Consider the following 6,000-nt stretch of genomic DNA (forward strand, 5'->3'; position numbering starts at 1 on the left):
TACACCCCTATAACTAGATAATAAATAGAAAACAGGGAAAGAAGAGATAAGCGCTCATGGGTTCACACAAATGTCTAATAAACATATACAGAGCCGGTCATTGTATTCAAAAATGTATTATTACTAAAAATAACATTGGTAGTTATTGTGTATTAAAATAGTTAAATGCACCTTATATAATAAATATTTAATTGCTGGCCAGCAGTTTTATTGAAGCAATAATTGTGGATTCAGCTTCCCTCTATGAGGAGTAGTGAACTTCAGAAGCTGCGCTGTTAAAGTGTCAGCGTTGGAAACTTAGTATCAATCAGTATAGTGACTGTTGCACGTAAGGAGTGTAGAAATGTAGCGGCTGTGGAAAGCGTTTAGAAATATCCAGTTACCTCAGGACCACACCGCTGTATCTCGAAAGGAGGTAACTGGATATTTCTAAACGCTTTCAACCAACTATAGGAAAACATCAAAGTCCACCGCCATGCACCAAGACCTTGCAGATGAACTGAACCACTTTTATTGCAGGTTCGCAAAAGAAGTCCCCTGCAACCCAAACAATCACCTCTACGATGCCCCGAACACCGACAGCCAACCCCAGGCACTGCAAGTTACCCAAGAAGAGGTGGAGGCATTGTTTAAAAGGGCCAAAACCAGGAAAGCTCCGGGTCCTGACGGAGTGTCACCATCTGCCCTAAGAGCATGTGCGGGTCAGCTCGCCCCCATATTCACCAAGATCTTCAATAAATCGCTGGAGCTACAGAAAGTCCCTTCCTGCCTCAAAAGGTCTACTATAGTCCCGGTCCCCAAGAAACCCACTATCACGAACCTGAACGACTACAGGCCGATAGCACTGACGTCTGTGGTCATGAAAACGTTCGAGCGTCTGGTTTTGAATCACCTGAAAACTGTGACTGGCCCCCAACTGGACCCCCTGCAGTTCGCCTATCGCTCGAATCGGTGTGTCGAGGATGCAGTCAACCTGGGCCTGCACTACATTCTACAGCACCTAGACATTCCCGGTACCTACGCGAGGGTCCTGTTTGTCGATTTCAGCTCGGCCTTCAATACAATCGTCCCCAGCATCCTCCACCCCAAATTACTTCGCCTAGGGGTCCCAGAAGCTACCTGTTCCTGGATAATAGACTTCCTGACAGATAGGACACAGGTGGTGAAAGCGGGGGAATTCACCTCTCAAGCGCGGTCCATCAGTACAGGGGCCCCTCAGGGCTGTGTCCTCTCACCCCTGCTCTTCTCCCTGTACACAAATGACTGTACCTCAGAGGCGCAATCAGTAAGGATCATCAAATTCGCCGATGACACCACCGTCATCGGCCTCATCAAGGATGGGGACGAATCGGCCTATAGACGGGAAGTAGACCGGCTGGCCCAGTGATGCATCCACAACAACCTTGAGCTCAACCCCCTCAAAACTGTCGAGATGATAGTGGACTTCAGGAAGAAGTCATCTAGTGCACCTCCGCTAACGATTGCTGACAGTGTGGTATCGCTAGTGGACTCCTTCAAGTTTCTAGGGACCACAATCTCCAGGGACCTTAAATGGGGGTCCAACGCTGATGCCACTGTTGGGAAAGCGCAGCAGAGGTTGTTCTTCCTCAGGCAACTAAGGAAGTTCATCATCCCACAGAAGCTTCTGCTCCTCTTCTACTCCGCAATTGTGGAGTCGGTACTGTGCTCCTCGATACTCGTATGGTACAGCTCCGCCAGCGCGAGGGACAGATGCAGGCTCCAAAGGTGGTCAGAACCGCAGAGAAGATCATCGGGGCCGACCTTCCCTCAGTCCAGGACCTGTACTTGTCCAGAGCTAAAAAGCGGGCAATGAAGATAGTAAAAGACCAGCTACACCCCGGCCACAGCATGTTTAACTTGCTTCCTTCAGGCAGGCGTTACAGGGCTGTCCCCGTCAGATCCACCAGAAGCCTCAAAAGTTTCTTTCCCCAAGCGGTCCGCCTGCTGAACTCCTGAACATTGACTGACTAGACGTACATGTAACTAACTTGTGTCCCTACGGTATACCTATCTGTGTAACTTTACTTGCCCCCACACACATACACACACACACACACACACACACACACACACACACACACACACACCTGCTTACCTGTTACCTACTTGGCTGTTGTATAGCAAACCGAAGACAAATTCCTAGTATACGCAAGTATACCTGGCCAATAAAGCTGATTCTGATTCTGATTCCCCACCCCGCACACATGATACTACCATTGCTACCCTGCACCCCACACACTACATCACCGCTACCCTGCATCCCCCACACCACACACACGACACTACCACTGCTACCCTGCACCCCACACACTACATCACCGCTACCCTGCATCCCCCACCCCGCACACACGACACTACCACTGCTACCCTGCACCCCACACACTACATCGCCGCTACCCTGCATCCCCCACCCCGCACACACGACACTACCACTGCTACCCTACACCTCACACACTACATCACCGCTACCCTGCATCCCCACCCCGCACACACGACACTACCACTGCTACCCTGCACCCCACACACTACATCACCGCTACCCTGCATCCCCCACCTCACACACACGACACTACCACTGCTACCCTGCACCCCACACACTACATCACCGCTACCCTGCATCCCCCACCTCACACACACGACACTACCACTGCTACCCTGCACCCCACACACTACATCACCGCTACCCTGCATCCCCCACCCCGCACACACGACACTACCACTGCTACCCTGCACCCCACACACTACATCACCGCTACCCTGCATCCCCCACCTCACACACACGACACTACCACTGCTACCCTACACCTCACACACTACATCACCGTTACCCTGCATCCCCCACCCCGCACACACAACACTACCACTGCTACCCTGCACCCCACACACTACATCGCCGCTACCCTGCATCCCCCACCTCGCACACACGACACTACCACTGCTACCCTACACCTCACACACTACATCACCGCTACCCTGCATCCCCCACCCCGCACACACGACACTACCACTGCTACCCTGCACCCCACACACTACATCGCCGCTACCCTGCATTCCCCACCCCGCACACACGACACTACCACTGCTACCCTGCACCCCACACACTACATCACCGCTACCCTGCATCCCCCACCCCGCACACACGACACTACCACTGCTACCCTACACCTCACACACTACATCGCCGCTACCCTGCACCCCCCACCCCGCACACACGACACTACCACTGCTACCCTGCACCCCACACACTACATCACCGCTATCCTGCATCCCCCACCCTGCACACACGACACTACCACTGTTACCCTGCACCCCACACACTACATCACCGCTACCCTGCATCCCCCACCCCGCACATACAACACTACCACTGTTACCCTGCACCCCACACACTACATCACCGCTACCCGGCATCCTCCTCCCCTCACACAGAAATGTGAACCCCCTCCCCTGGACACATTAATAGGACATTCCCCAGCACACATTAATAGGACACCCCTCCCCCCAGCACATATTAGTAGGACACCCCTCCCCCCCAGCACACACTAATAGGACACCTCTCCCCCCAGCACATATTAATAGGACACCCCTCCCCCCCAGCACACACTAATAGGACACCCCTCCCCCCCAGCACATATTAATAGGACACCCCTCCCTCTAGCACATATTAACAGGACACCCCTCCCCCTAGCACATATTAATAGGACATCCCCTCCTCCCCAGCACACACTAATAGGACACCCTTCCCCCCCAGCACATATTAATAGGACACCCCTCCCTCCAGCACATATTAACAGGACACCCCTCCCCCCCAGCACATATTAATAGGACACCCCTCCCACCTAGTACATATTAATAGGACATCCCCTCCCCCCCAGCACACACTAATAGGACACCCCTCCCCCCTGCACACACTAATAGGACACCCCTCCCCCCCAGCACATATTAATAGGACACCCCTCCCCCCTGCACACACTAATAGGACACCCCTCCCCCCCAGCACATATTAATAGGACACCCCTCCCTCCAGCACATATTAACAGGACACCCCTCCCACCTAGCACATATTAATAGGACATCCCCTCCCCCCCAGCACACACTAATAGGACACCCCTCCCCCCCAGCACATATTAATAGGACACCCCTCCCCCCTGCACACAGTAATAGGACCCCCTCCCCCCCAGCACATATATTATTAATAGGACCCCCCTCCCCCCAACACACGCTAATAGGACAGTTTCTCCCCCTACACCCTTTTGTTTATCTGCAGCACAGCACTGACTAACCTGATCCTCGTGTGGCTGGCTGCCAGTGCTGCTCCTCGTCTCAGGGCTGCTCTGAAGGACAGGGAGTGGAGAGAGGGGGGCGGTGCTGCTGCTGCCTGTCTTCTTACATGACTAGTGCAGCGTGGAGGAGTAAGTAGGATGGGGGAGGGGCCCTGGCACAGGGAGGAGATTAAGAGCCACCTCTGTTGTTCGTGTTGCGGCCCGGCGCCGCAGCCCTTTGCAGTGTGACAGGCGCTGAGCATCAGCAGGTTGCAGAGCAGGGAGGGAGAGCGGCGCCCCTCTCAAGCCCAGCACCTCCCTGCTTTGCAGACCTGCTTGTGCTGCCGGCGCCGCTGCAAGGCGCCCTCTGAAGTTTCCGGTGCCTGGAGCGTGCGCTCCACCAAAACCGCCCTCCCTACGCCCCTGGGCGTAGCTACCATAGGTGCAGGGAGTGCAGCTGCTATGGGGCCCATAGCTGAGAGGGGCCACCTTCCCTGTCACAGTTACATGTGTTATATACAGGGGCGTAGCTACCATAGCTGCAGGGAGTGCAGCTGCTATGGGGCCCAGAGCTGAGAGGGGCCACCTTCCCTGTCACAGTTACATGTGTTATATACAGGGGCGTAGCTACCATAGCTGCAGGGAATGCAGCTGCTATGGGGCCCAGAGCTGAGAGGGGCCACCTTCCCTGTCACAGTTACATGTGTTATATACAGGGGCGTAGCTACCATAGGTGCAGGGAGTGCAGCCGCTATTAAACTCTTTGGCGTGAATGCCAGGCATCATGTTTGGAGGAAACCAGGCACCGCTCATCACCAGGCCAATACCATCCCTACAGTGAAGCATGGTGGTGGCAGCATCATGCTGTGGGGATGTTTTTTTTCTTGTTTTTTTTTTGAAAATATTTTTATTGGAATTTTCTTATATAAGAAGAGAGAAGAGAAAAACATTGTGAAGTGCAAAGAAATTGCATACAGAAGGCAAAATATAACATTATAGGTAATGCAGCTAGAGATGAGCGCCTGAAATTTTTCGGGTTTTGTGTTTTGGTTTTGGGTTCGGTTCCGCGGCCGTGTTTTGGGTTCGAACGCGTTTTGGCAAAACCTCACCGAATTTTTTTTGTCGGATTCGGGTGTGTTTTGGATTCGGGTGTTTTTTTCAAAAAACACTAAAAAACAGCTTAAATCATAGAATTTGGGGGTCATTTTGATCCCAAAGTATTATTAACCTCAAAAACCATAATTTACACTCATTTTCAGTCTATTCTGAATACCTCACACCTCACAATATTATTTTTAGTCCTAAAATTTGCACCGAGGTCGCTGTGTGAGTAAGATAAGCGACCCTAGTGGCCGACACAAACACCGGGCCCATCTAGGAGTGGCACTGCAGTGTCACGCAGGATGTCCCTTCCAAAAAACCCTCCCCAAACAGCACATGACGCAAAGAAAAAAAGAGGCGCAATGAGGTAGCTGTGTGAGTAAGATTAGCGACCCTAGTGGCCGACACAAACACCGGGCCCATCTAGGAGTGTCACTGCAGTGTCACGCAGGATGGCCCTTCCAAAAAACCCTCCCCAAACAGCACATGACGCAAAGAAAAAAAGAGGCGCAATGAGGTAGCTGTGTGAGTAAGATTAGCGACCCTAGTGGCCGACACAAACACCGGGCCCATCTAGGAGTGGCACTGCAGTGTCACGCAGGATGTCCCTTCCAAA

This window comes from Pseudophryne corroboree, chromosome 7, assembly GCF_028390025.1.
Source record: "Pseudophryne corroboree isolate aPseCor3 chromosome 7, aPseCor3.hap2, whole genome shotgun sequence".
Classification (NCBI taxonomy): domain Eukaryota; kingdom Metazoa; phylum Chordata; class Amphibia; order Anura; family Myobatrachidae; genus Pseudophryne; species Pseudophryne corroboree.